This window comes from Oryx dammah, unplaced genomic scaffold, assembly GCF_014754425.2.
Source record: "Oryx dammah isolate SB20612 unplaced genomic scaffold, SCBI_Odam_1.1 HiC_scaffold_25, whole genome shotgun sequence".
Classification (NCBI taxonomy): domain Eukaryota; kingdom Metazoa; phylum Chordata; class Mammalia; order Artiodactyla; family Bovidae; genus Oryx; species Oryx dammah.
The window spans coordinates 30,198,892-30,213,282 of NW_024070209.1; the positions used below are offsets into that span (position 1 = coordinate 30,198,892).

At 40.1% G+C, this 14,391-nt stretch overlaps 1 protein-coding gene across 1 annotated transcript in view; it reads left to right on the forward strand.

The window, feature by feature from the left end:
• Positions 1-2,588: 2,588 nt before the first annotated feature.
• Positions 2,589-14,391, forward strand: part of STON1 (stonin 1) — a 59,078-nt gene continuing 47,275 nt past the window's right edge. The window contains exon 1 of the mRNA XM_040224767.1: positions 2,589-2,653. The gene's annotated coding sequence lies outside the window, so the exon portion shown is untranslated. The remainder of the gene's footprint in view (positions 2,654-14,391) is intronic.

The window sequence follows — 14,391 nt, forward strand, 5'->3', positions numbered from 1 at the left end:
CTTGCCCAGAGTCACCTGCTTGCAAGTGATGGATCAGGGACTAAATGGCAGCCTCTAACCTTTCCTCGGAGGACAACTCTCTTCTACATTCTGCAAGGGGCCTCCTGGTGCATCCACACAGCATGGCCCTATACTAGGCATCTCTGTCCTCTGCTTTCTCTTAATGGGCCTATTGATGGGCCCTGGAAGGTGGGGTTCCATCTTAGCCTCTGAATAGGGTTGGTCTCACCTTAGGGGAAAAGAAGGAGGCATTCAACAGAAGCTTAAAAAATAATTCTTAGTCAAGATATGGATGCAACCCAGTGTCCATTAATAGACAAATGGATAAAGAAGATATGATGAGATATAAATATATAGACTAAAGCCTTTGACTGTGAAGTCACTCAGTCATGTCCGACTCTTTGCGACCCCATGGACTGTAGCCTACCAGGCTCCTCTGTCCATGGGATTTTCCAGGCAGTATTACTGGAGTAGATTGCCATTTCCTTCTCCAGGGGATCTTCCCAACCCAGGGATTGAACCCGGGTCTCCCGCATTGTAGACAGACACTTTACCATCTGAGCCACCAGGGAAGTCCTGTGAAGATCACAACAAACTGAAAAATTCTTACATGGGAATACCAGACCACTTTTACGTGCCTCTTGTATGCAGAAACCTATATGCAGGACAAGAAGCAACAGTTAGAACTGGACATGGAACAATGGACTGGTTCCAAATTGAGAAAGGAGTACATCAAGGTTGTATCTTGTCACCCTGCTTATTTAACTTCTATGCAGAGTACATCATGTGAAATGCCGGGCTGGATGAATCTCAAGCTGAAATCAAGATTGCAGGGAGAAGTATCAACAACCTCAGATATGCAGATGATACATACTACTCTTAATGGCAGAAAGTGAAGAGGAACTAAAGAGTCTCTTGATGAGGGTGAAAGGAGAATGAAAAAGCTGGCTTCAAACTTAACATTCAAAAAACAGATCATGGCATCATCCCCTCACTTCATGCCAGATAGATGGGGAAAAAATGGAAACAGTGGCATATTTGATTTTCTTAGGTTCCAAAATCACTGTGGACAGTGACCACATCCACAAAATTAAAAGATGCTTGCTCCCTGAAAGAAAACTATGACAAACCTAGACAGTGTACTGAAAAGCAGAGACATTACTTTGCCGACAAAGGTCCGTATAGTCAAAGTTATGGTTTTTCCAGTAGTCATGTACAGATGTGAGAGTTGGATCATAAAGAAGGCTGAATGCCGAAGAACTGATGCTTTTGAACTGTAGTGCTGGAGAAAACTCTTGACAATCCCTTGGACTGCAGGGAGAACAAACCAGTCAATCCTAAAGGAAATCAACACTGAATATTCATCGGAAGGCCATACTTTGGCCACCTGATGCAAAGAACTGACTCACTGGAAAAGCCCCTGATGATGGGAAAGATTGAAGTCAGGAGAAGGGGGCAACAGGGGATGAGATGGTTGTATGGCATCACTGAATTATTGGTCATGAATTTGAGCAAACTCCGGCAGATAGTGAAGGTCAGGGAAGCCTGGCATGCTGCAGTTCATGGGGCTGCAGAGTCGGACACAACTTAGCGACTGAAAAGCAACACCAACATGTATATACACATAAGAATGAAACCTGCCATTTGCAGCAATATGGATGGACCCAGTGAATATTTTATGCAGTGAAATGTCAGAAAATGACAAATACTGTACGATATCACTTACATGTTGAATCTACAGAATAATGCAAAGGAACATAGATAGCAAATCAGAAACAGACTCATGAAAACAAATCAGTGATTACCAGAGAGGAGAGGGGAAGAGGGGTAAATTAAAGGTGTGGGATTAAGAGGCAAACTACTATGTAAAAAATAGATGAGCAACAAAGTTATACTGTATTCCACAGCAAATTACAGAAATTATTTTCTAATAACTTTTAATGAGATATAATCTATAAAAATACTGAATCACTATGCCATATACCTGAAACTAAAATAACATCGTAAATCAGTTATACTTAAAATTTTTAAGAAGGCAAAAAAATCTTCAGTTCTAATCACAAGAGAAAACAAAACCCCAACGCGCAATGAAGCAACGTGGAAAGCATGACGCCAAGTCACCTCACCTGTCTACCCCACCGCCGCCCTCCCCACCCCCAATCATCCCACCACCCCAAAGGTCAAGATCCTAGATCCTAGATGTAGGACAAGATCCTAGAGGGCAAGGGATAGTTTCAGACAGCCAAAGGCTCCATGCTTCTGCTTCCAGGGACTTCTAAAGGTAACTCACACACCTCCTCGCACCCCGCCCCACGTTTGCTGGAGGGAGCATCTTCTCCTCGACTTGTGGGGAGCTGGAAACTTGGAAGAAAGATATGGGGGCGGGTGGGGGGAAGAGAATAGAGAAAAACTTGGGGGGATCCAGGGCGGGAAAGGAGTGAGGAGGGAAGCGGGGCGGGGCAGAGGGCGGGGCGGGGCGGGGCGGGAGAGCGTCGGCGGAGTGGCCACGCCCCCGCCCCTCCGCTGCGGCCGCTCGGGGCCCTCCGTCCCCGCCCCCTCCGCCCCCTCCGCCCTTCTCCTCTGTCTCCCCCTCCACCTCCTCCCTCCGAGGTGGACGGCGGCTGCCAGAGTCGGAACCCCAGCCGCGCTGCGGGTGAGTGACCTCCCCGTGGGGACCGACAGGGAGGCACGGGGAGCCCCTCTCCCGGGCGGGTTGGCCCCGGTTTACCCGGAAAGTTTGAGGCCGGGGAGGGGGCAGTGGGGGCGCGGCCGGCGCCGCGGGACGCGGGCATCTCCCGCGCTGGTCCGGCGCCCGCCTGGGCGCCTCTCCTCCCCGCCGCGGCTCTCGCTGTCCCCAGAGCGCAGGGCCCGCACTGACTGGGCCCCACCCGGCTTCCCCTCCGCACCTCAGCTCGGAGGCGGCTGCCGACACCTAGGTCCGGCTCTCAAGAGAAGGAAAACTCCAGCAGCGAAGAAAAGAATCTCGACTCCTTTCTGGGGGGGGGTGGGGGGTGGGGGGAGGAGGGAGGGACGGGTGTTCATCCAAACAAACCCGTGCGGTCGCAGCCTCTCAAGCGCACGGTCACCAGCCCCCGTCCTCCATCCCTCCGGGGGCTCAGCGTCCCCCCAACCCCAGGACTCTCACTTTTCTTTTTCCTGGCTCCTGTTACTGGTGCAGCTACTTTCTCCCCCGCCGTCTCCCGCCCCTTAACCTTTCCCTGGGAAGCTCCTGGCCCACAGGCTGGTAGCGCCAGCCTAGTGGCCCCTCCAGTCCCAGAAGGCGATTACCCAGGCCAGGGAGTCACAGCCACAGGGGTCTTCACTCTTGCTCAAAGAGTTCCTGCAGGAATAACTAACTGGAGTTTGATTTTGGGTTCCCTGGCCCCGCACACTGTGCGTTGCATGTCCAAAGGGAAATTAAAATATATTCCTTCTTGGAATTTTACTGTTTCTGTTGGGCACCTTTGTTTTTTTTAAACCTCTCTGTTCCTTCCTCCCAATAATAACTTCATTTAATTAACCTTTCTACTTCTGAAAGAAACGGGGGAAATAATAATAAAACAAGAAAATAGAGAAAAAGAGTGCTTGCTAAAAATATTGTGCAGAACCTAGTCTTTGGAAAGTAAAGACTTTATTCTGTACTTACAATGTTTAGTGGGAGATGAGAGTTCACTGGCGCTTATTTTCGGACAACCCCAAACAGACTCTCACAGCCTCCCCCAGGCTAGAAGTTTTAATTTGCCTGACAAAAACCACACTGTTTGTTGGCATTCCCCAGCCTGGCTACTCACCCTGCATTTTTCTTCCCTCCTCTGCCTCCCTCTCCCAACTTCTCATAAACAGGAGTTGTGGAAACAGGGCAATGGAAGAGGTGAAAATGAGCAGGACCTCAAAGAGGAAAAACAACCTCGCTTCTTTTAATCCTCAGGCTGTTGGCTTCAACTTGACTCTGATCGGGTAGAGGAATGTTTAGTTCATTTGTGTGGTTTTTATGTCTGTTCTCATTAGAGTTGAATCAGTGTTTCCATGACAGGCTCAGTTCTCTGGGTGCTTTAAAGGGAACTTGTTAATTCTAAGATGGGTCTGGTCAAGCCTGGAATTTGGAGGTTTGCAGATTTTAAGGGATTGATCTGGGTTGATATTACTAACTTCTGCCCACTTGGAACTGGAGCCCCGGGGCTGAGGGAATCAGCCTGAGCCGGAGTTTGCTACCACAAGACCAAGGGAGAAAAAGCTTTGCTAAGGAGTGAACTCTACAAATAGGACTGTAGGAAGTGTTGAACTTTTATTGTTTTTAGAGAGAAGGCACTTCTCAAGAACTTCAGCCATTCCTGTTTCTATACAGATAATAAATGTGATTGTAACAAATATATTAGATCAGATTCAGAACAACCCATCAAAACAGGTTAGGTATTGAGCTATTCAGAAAGATTTAAAAAATGAATTTCGTTAGGAACAAAATGGTTTTGAAACGGGTGTAATTCATTTTTCTGTGCTGATTGAGTGTGGTAGTTCCCCATTACTATGAATTAGTAACGTTTTACTGTGGTTTCAAAATGTCATTGGTAAGGAAGCATTGTGACTTCCATTCAAAAAGAAAACCCTTGAAAGTTTTGAACTTGTTTGACCCTGGTACTTAAAAACAATGCACTTAGATAATAATCTTCAGTCTCTTCCTCTTCCTGAGAATTTTTAATAGTGTATTTAATGCCCCAGAAATCAACCTAATACTGTTTGGAGAGAAATCACCTTTCTGCCTTCTTCAACTTTTGTACAACTCACGAAATCTTGTTGAACTGAGTGGTTTGCCACTGTTGATGAGTGTTTGTTGTGCAGCCCCAGATAGGCTGCTCTGAATGATTGAGGATATAATGAAGGCTGGCAACGAGTCCCAGACTGAAGGAGCAGGTGGTCTGGATGGCAAGATGAAGGCTACATCCCCAGTTAGCCTACAGAAAGCAGCCACTTGTCATCTGACTGGCCAGATGAGTTGGAGATAGATGGAGTGTGGAAACTGCAGAGGAGGAAGAAGGGAAGGGGTTATTTTTACTTCTTTTTTACTTTAAGAAAAATAACCTAAAGGAATACGATGTGACCTTTTAAAATCATGTGCACAGGGATACCAAATTATATTAACATGCTCAGGGTATTTTGTTAAATTTTGAAAGAATTTTTATTTCAAGTTATGAAAGCTTTGTATCTCACTCTGAAAATACAGCCCCCAAATACTGGAATGATATGCATGGAAATGGATGGTGGGATTACAGGTACTTTTGATTTTCTTTGTGCTTGCCTGTGTTTCTCAACTGTTTTGCAATAGTAATAGCTAACGTTTATTGAGTATGAAGCGCATACATATGGTATTTCATATTAATGCTTTAGAGGTAAGTACCGTTATTCTCATGATATATGATTCAGAAACTAGAATCTGAGAGGAAACTAGTCAAGGCTGCATAGCCACTATGTGCTGGAATCAAATCTTGAAGTCAGGTCAGTGACCAAAGTCTTAATCTCTGTCACTGTTGTATTATTATTATCTTAATTATAAGAAAAAAATAGAAAAGGAAGGCAAAGTAATTTGTGATTTAGTAAGAACTGATATTTTGATTAATTGGAAAATGCCCCTGTCTCCCATCTCATCCACTTCCCACTATTGCTTGTCTTTGGAAGTCCTTGGGAGTTGCTCCTGACTTAGCCCGGGGTCGCTCATTTTCCGGTGGAAGCCAGCTGTATCTATGATAAATAATCCAGAATTCCTCTGAGGCTTCCTGGACAGCCTGGGAATCCAGGAACCCCATGGAATTCTAGAGCAGTCCTGATAGAAGGCAGGATTTTTAAAAATCAGCAAATTATGTCTATGCTGCCTGGTAGAAGGCAGGACTTTTAAAAATTGACAAATTAATGATTGGCATTCATTTTTCTTGGCATTGTCAGGGGAGCGAGATGGGTAGGAAGGCCCGGAGAAAGATGTCAGATTTCCATTTATCTATGTGTTACATGGAATGTTGGGATTGCTTCTTGATGTTTATTACTGTGAAAACACAATAAAGAACTATTTTTTGGAAGCCTGGGAATGCTCCCGTGCACTGGCAGATGAACCGGTTTAGTGGAGATGGAAATATTCTGGGGATAGCTCTGGGAAAGAAGCCCACATCCTGGATCATCATGGTCCCTCACAGGCAGCCAGGCTCCCAGAGGTCACCTTCCTATCCTCTTCCTGGAATGTACCTGAAGATGGGCTTTTCTAAAACACCTAGTCTTTCAAAGAGCACACCCTATGTAGGAGGCGTTCTCTCCTTTATTCTTCCAGGAAGAGATTTCTGACAGGCTGATGCTTCTATATCACTTTCTTGTTGAAATAATATTGTAAGAGTCAAGGACCTCTTTCCCAAATTATCATACTTGGACCAAGATGGACAAGTCCCAGATCTTGTATCCATTTGAGCATTGGAGAAATGTCTTTGTGGTCTCAGTGCTAGGAATAGTTCTTGTGAACAACTTGTCTGTTTTGTCTTGTGGATGCTGTGAATCCTTTCATTGATTTGTCCACAAAGAAGCACAGAGCCCACTTAGTGGCCTTCCTTGTAGCATAGGCATCAGACTTCATGGCCTGCACTTTGAATAACTAATAACATTATTGTATACCTTCTGTTACCTATGGATACTTAGTTCCACTTTTCTCATCTACTTTATATTGTTTTGTTTTGTTTATCCAATGCATTTTGGAGGCTGCTACTTCTGGTAACCCACTCCTTCCTTCTGAGTTCATGTCAATGGAAATTAAGATGTTCTTTCATGGAAAGTCTTTAATAAACTTAAAAATATTTGTATTCCTGAAAGTATCTTTATTTTGCTCTTACAAATGACTGAGCGTGGAATTCTGGACTCACAATTATTTTCTTTCAGAATTCAGAATATATGACATCATTATCTTCTTTTGTCTATTGCTACTCCTAAGAATACCAAGTAACCTTGGGCATGTTTCCTAATTTCTCTCAGTCTCCCTTGTCTATAAAATAGATAATAGTATCCATTTTTTAAGGATAATGTATGCAGAATGTTAGAATCGTGCCTGCCATGTAAGGAAGCACACAATAATTGTTAGCTGTTACAGTTACTTTTGTATTTTTTCAGTGTTTCTTGGCTTTCTTGGACTTTACTAGTTCATATAAATATTAGTTTGTCTCATTGAACACAGAAAGTTGTGTTGGGATTTTTATTGATTTCATTTAATTTTTATTCAAGAGAACTGATACCTTTACACTATTCATCTTCTCCTTTTATTCAGGTGACTTCCCCTGTAAATGTGTAAATGTTTTTACGCAGATTTTGTTTTATCTATTTCCTATTTCTGATAGGTTTTGTGTATATTATAAATGATATCTTTTTTGAATTATACTTGAAAATTGGTTATTTGCTGGCCCATAGAAACATTCCTGATTTTTGAATTTTGATCTTGTACTGATCATCCCAGTTGAAGTCTCTAATTGTTTCTTATGCAGGTATTCTTGAATTTTCTAGGTAGACAATCACATAATAATAATGTTTTTTTTCTTTTGACTCCTTATGACCATATCTTTTTATTGTCTTGCTGGATTGGGTAGACCCTCCAGGATAGTATTTAATAGTAACAGTGATGGTGAGCACCCTTGTCTTCTTACTGTCCTTAATGAGTGCTCTTAATGTTTCTCCATTAATCGTGAAGTTTGCTCAAGGTTTCAGTAGATATTTTTTATTGAAGTAAGGACTTTTTCACTATTAATACTTTTTAACAACTTACGCACTTTATCATGACTGAGTGTTGATTTTATGTAATGCCTTAATGTTTTGTGTAAATTACATGAGGTAATATAATTTTCTTTCTTCATATTATAATGTGATAGTATGAATATATTTAATTACTTTGAGATTTTTTGTTCATTTGCTCGGTTATATCTGACTCTTTGTGACCCCCATGAACTGCAGCACACTAGGTTTCTCTGTCCTTTTCTAGCTCCTGGAGTCTGCTCAAACTCATGTCCTTTGAGTCGATGATGCCATGACTTTGAGATATATATATATATATATATACACACACACACACACACACATACATATACAGATATATTCTTTTATTCTATGGAATATCATTTGCTAGTATCTTATTTAGATTTTTGCAACTGTTTATTTAGTGAAACAATTGTCTATAATTTTCTTTTTTAAAAAACATTGTTTTTACATTGTTTGATATCAAGTTTATATTAGCTCCATGAAATAAGTTGGGAAACTTTTTCATATATATTTTTCTTAAACAGTTTGTGAGAAGTAAATACCCTGTTTCTTAAAAGTTTGGTAAAATTCATTGTAAAATAACTGCTTAGCCAGGGTATGTGTGTCAAGTTTTTGACAATTCAGATTCATAAATGATTTTGATAAGTTTGATCTATTTTTTGATTCAGTTTTGATAATTTGTTTAGATGATCCATTTCATGTGTTCTCAAATTTACTAGCATAAATTTGTTCATAATTTTCTTTTATTGTTTTTTATTTTTATTTTTTTTTTAAATGTTGACTGTTTTAAGATATATTCCCTTCTTAGTTCTTAATACTGTTTATTTGTGCCATCTCAAAAGTTAATATATAAGTTTAATTAATCTTTTGATATAACCAGCTTCTTCCTTATCTATACTTTTCATTTTTCATGTCTTTTTATTTCCTCTTATTTGTATTCTTTCTTCTTTCCATTTCTAGCTACTTCGGTTGACTCCTAGCCCTTTTGTTTTTTGTTTTTCAATACATGCATTTTATGGAATTCGCTGGTAGGCTAGTGGTGCTTTCAAGTGGTTAGGACTTGAACTTGGACTGCCAAATTCAATCCCTGGGCAGAGAACTGAGATCCCGCAAGCCACTGGCATGGCAAAAAAAAAAAAATGTATTTTAGAGCTATAAAGTTAGCTCTACATATTGCTTTAGCCACGTCATACAGGTTTTAGTATGTGTACATTCAATACCACTTGGCTCTAAATGTTTTGTACATTTTAAATTTTCTTTTGAACGTATGGATTTAATTTTCCATTTTCAACTTAAAAAAACCTTTTTTTTAAACTTTGTTTAAATTATTGTTGACTTCTAATCTAGTTGCATCATGAAAAGACAGCATGGTTTGTATAGTAGCCATCCTTTGTGTCCAGTTACATGAACAGTTTTTCCAAATATATCATGTATGGTTTAAAAGAAAAATATATTCCCTGCTTGGTGGATGCAGCATTCTGCATCAAGTGTCTTTATTAAGTGTATTTTTCAAACTTCTCATGTTCTTCCTGATTTTCTTTTGCCTGTTTTCTGAGTTCTCTTCAGTCTCAGAGAAAGGAATGTTAAAATCTTCTGCTGGGTGGATTTGTCAGTTTCTCCTTGTAATCCATTAATGTTTATACAGATTGATGATTGTTATTTTTCCAGGGTGAATTTATTAGGTTATGTACAGTTCTTTGTTATGTTTATTGATGCTTTTGGCAGAAATTCTATTTTGTCTGATATTAATGTTGCTGTACCTACTTCTCTTGGTTATTATTTTTTTTATGTCTTGTATGTCCTTTTATATTAACTTCTGTCTATAATTTTGCCTTAACTGTTAATCTTAGAAATAGTTTTTATGTGTTGCTTCATTTTTTTTTTTATGATAGCCTGGAAATCTTTTTAATAATTGAATGTAAACTTTTACATTCTTTGGAATCAACATACACTTGACCTCTTTCTGCCATCTTAAGTTTTTGTTTTTCCCATTTAGCATTTTTTGGTTGCTTCTTTTACACTTCTTTTCACAGTTTTCTTTGGATTGGTCAAGTTTTGTATGTTTCTACTTCTGTCAACTATTTTGAAAAACAAAATTCTACTTGTGTTTTTAGCGGTTATTCTTACATTTTTAACACTGTGTCCATTTAAGAAAGTCTAAAGTTGATTTCTGTATTTCCTCTCATCAGTACAGTGGGCTTAAATGAAGTGAAGTTGCCCAGTCGTGTCCAACTCTGTGACCCCGTGGACTGTAGGCCACCAGGCTCCTGTGTCTGTGGGATTTCCCAGGCAAGAGTACTGGAATGGGTTGCCATTTCCTTCTCTAGAGGATCTTCCCGACCCAGGGATCGACCCCGGGTCTCCCGCACTGCAGGCAGACTATCTGACCGGCCTCTCTTCCCATCTTCCAGTTATTGTGGTCTACTGGTTTAGTCCTACATCATTTATGGTCCTCTCCCCATTCCTGAAATTGGTCATCATTGTTATTTCTACTTTTTTTTCCTTTTTTTATAGTGAAAATTTATTTAACTTTACCAATTTCTTTTTTTTGCTGGTATGATTTTATTTTATTGTTTTAAATTGGAGGATGATGCTTTACGATGTTGTGTTGGCTTCTACCATACAACAAGGAGAACTAACCATAATTATACACGTATACCCTCCCCCTTCAATCTCCCTCCCCCTCCCCCCTGACTTTACCGGTTTCTTATCTCAGCATTGCCTCTTGCATACCGTTCATTACTCCTGTGTTCATTTTCTTCATACTGATAATTTTTTCACTGAAGGTCTAGAGTTGTAATATTCCAGTCTTGTGGGTAGCTTTGGTATTGTTTTGAAAATGTCTTTATTCATGTCCCTCTTGAAAGATAATTTTTCAAGGTATAGAATTCTTAGTAGATATTTGCCCCTCAGCATTTTGTAACATGACTCCACTGTCTTCTTGTCTCAATTGTTCCTTATGAAAAATCGCTTTTTGGCCATCCTTTTGCAGGTAATCTGTTTTATCCCTTGGAGCCTTTCAGTCTTATCTTTTTTGTTTTTCATGTTGTGCCCTTTCATTATGTATCCAGATATAATCTGTTTCTGGGTTTTCTACCTGGAATTCTGTATGCTCATTAATCTGAAGTCACACCTCTATTTTTATATCTAAAGGTTTCTCAGTTATTTCCTCTACAAATTTATTTTAAAATAATCAGTGAGCACTTATCATGTATCAGGAATGCTTCCAAGTTCTAGAGACATAGAAATGAACATACGAGACAAAAGCCCCTACTCTGATTTTGAGTCCCTTATACACTCCAGTCTTCCCTGAAATACCCGTTAGGTGAGTGTTGAACCTTCTGATTTTACCTTCTATGTTTTCCTCATCTGAAGTTTTCCTTTCTTAAGTATAGTTGACCCTTGAACAATTTGCATTAGAAGTATGACCCTCTGTGCAATTGAAAATCTGTGTATAATTTATAGTTGGCCCTTCGTAGATGCAGTTCTTTTATATCTGCAGTTCCTCTAAATCCATGATTTCACATCCCCTGGATTCAACCAACTCAGGACAATGTAGTGTTTACTATTGAAAACAAATCTGCATATAAGTGGACCTTCACAGTTCAAACCCATATTGCCCAAGAATTAACTGTATCTCTTTATCTTAACTATATTCTGAGTGATTTTTTTCAGTTCCATTTTCTAGTTTATTAATTTTTTTAACTGTGTTTGGTCTATTGTTCAATCCACCCATTGTTTCTTTCTTGAAATTTAATGTCTATATGTCTTTATTTCTGGAATTTCTATTTGGAACTTAATATCTACTGGTTTTTAAAAATATTATCTCTTTGCCTTTTAATTTTTTAATTTTTAGCCCTTTTTCTATTTTTCAATATTTTAAGCAAATTTTTAGATTATTTGTTATTTCTGCTTTTGAATTTTTTAAAATGATTTATTTTCTCTTGTGTGTTATATCTTCATCAAGGGTTGTTTTTCATAGAAATCCTACCTACCTCAGGATTGCTAGCATATCCTTATAAAGCAGTTTGACATTTGCTTCTGCTGGTCTAATCTGGGGTTTGCCCATTCCCAAATTTACCTTTTTGTTAATGTTAGCATATAGGCCCTGTACAGCCTAAAAGTATGCATTTAAACTTGTCCTTGTATTGTGGTGCAAGTGTGGATTTCAGATTTTTTTAAGGTCATTCATTTTCTACTCTTTGCTCAAGCACATGACAAGCTTTCTTGTGGTTTCCTCAGATTGACAAGTAATGGTCTTCTAGAACTGTTTCACTTATGAAGCAGGCGTTTTTGACTTTCAGCTTTATGTAAGTGCGTCAGTGACAGCTCCTGGCATCAGGTGGCCATTACAAGACTCCCTTCACTGCATGCATGTCATTAAACTCTCAGCCCCTAGCCATTCAGGCTTCTAACTGGTCTGGATTGTTCCATAAGCCCCTTGGCTTCAGCTCCTACTATTTGATCCACTTTGACTTCCCTCTTTATTTCTGTTATCTGGAGATTTCTGTTTTATCTCTTTTTTTAAACTTTTTATTTTATATTGGAGTATAGTAAATTAACAATGTTGTGATAGTTTCAGGTGCATAGCAGAGCTACTCATCCATACATATATATTTTCTCCCACATCCCCTTCCATCCAGGCTGCCACATAACATTGAGCAGAATTCCCTGAATTACCCCTTCAATCCAAACACTTCAAAGCACTGAACAAAACTGTAACAACAAATATTACTACATTAAAAAAATAGATTAAATACTGCTATATTTAAAATGAATAACCAACAAAGATGGGAGGGGAGGTGGGGGAAAACGGATAGATATGTATGTATGGCTGAGTAGCTCTGCTGTACACCTGAAACTCTCAATATTGTTAATTTGCAGACAGCCAACCTCTGCCTATGTGATCACATGGTAGAAAGGGTGAGCTTGCTCTCTAGGACTTCTTTTATAAGAATCCTCATCATGAGGACTCCACTTTGGTGACCTAAACACCTCCCAAAGGCCCCACCTCCTAATACCATCATCTTGGAGGTTAGGGTTTTGACATGAATGTTCAGTTCAGTTCATTTCAGTCACTCAGTCGTGTCTGACTCTTTGCGACCCCATGAATCGCAGCACGCCAGGCCTCCCTGTCCAAAACCAACTCCTGGAGTTCACTCAGACTCACATCCATCGAGTCAGTGATGCCATCCAGCCATCTCATCCTCTGTCATCCCCTTTTCCTCCTGCCCCAATCCCTCCCAGCATCAGAGTCTTTTCCAATGAGTCAACTCTTTGCATGAGGTGGCTAAAGTACTGGAGTTTCAGCTTCAGCATCATTCCCTCCAAGGAAATCCCAGGGCTGATCTCCTTCAGAATGGACTGGTTGGATCTCCTTGCAGTCCAAGGGACTCTCAAGAGTCTTCTCCAACACCACAGTTCAAAAGCATCAATTCTTTGGCGCTCAGCTTTCTTCACAGTCCAACTGTCATATCCATACACGACCACTGGGAAAACCATAGCCTTGACTAGAAGGGCCTTTGTTGACAAAGTAATGTCTCTGCTTTTGAATATGCTATCTAGGTTGGTCATAACTTTCCTTCCAAGGAGTAAGCGTCTTTTAATTTCATGGCTGCAGTCACCATCTGCACTGATTTTGGAGCCCAAAAACATAAAGTCTGACACTGTTTCCACTGTTTCCCCATCTATTTGCCATGAAGTGATGGGACCAGATGCCATGATCTTCGTTTTCTGAATGTTGAGCTTTAAGCCAACTTTTTCACTCCACTTTCGCTTTCATCAAGAAACTTTTGAGTTCCTCTTCACTTTGTGCCATAAGGGTGGTGTCATCTGCATATCGGAGGTTATTGATATTTCTCCCGGCAATCTTGATTCCAGCTTTTGTTTCTTCCAGCCCAGCGTTTTTCATGATCTACTCTGCATAGAAGTTAAATAAGCAGGGTGACAATATACAGTCTTGACGTACTCCTTTTCCTATTTGGAACCAGTCTGTTGTTCCATGTCCAGTTCTAACTGTTGCTTCCTGACCTGCATACAGATTTCTCAAGAGGCAGATCAGGTGCTCTGGTATTACAAACATTCAGACACCCAAACATTCAGACCATAGATGTTAAGTAACTTATCTAAAGTAACTTGCTTTGGGCAAATTAACTTCTCTGAGACTAAGTTTCCTTTCCCATAAAACAGTGATAATAAACCCTACCTGAAAATGTGGTTCTGAAGATTAAGTGAGATAAACAAGAAATAATATGGGCCAAGTGCTTGGGATATGTTAATGCTCACACATGTTAGTCTCCTCCCATGATCTCCCTTCTGAACTGGTTCTACTGAACCAGGATTGTGCTTCAGTAGTTCTGATCAGAGAGACCTCCAGGGAGAGGCCATGGGTACATCTCTTAATATATTGTGTTTTCTTGGTAATCAGTTTAGATTTCTCTTGGATGAATTTCCACCATTTTTATTCTGCATCTGTATCACGTCTTCATAGCCCAACCTATAGACCAACTTAAGAACATATATACATTTATGTAGGGTAGCAGGGAACGGGATTGGGTTTTTTAAAGAATTATTTATTCGTTTATTTCCCTGCGTTGGATCTTATTGTGGCATGAAGGATCT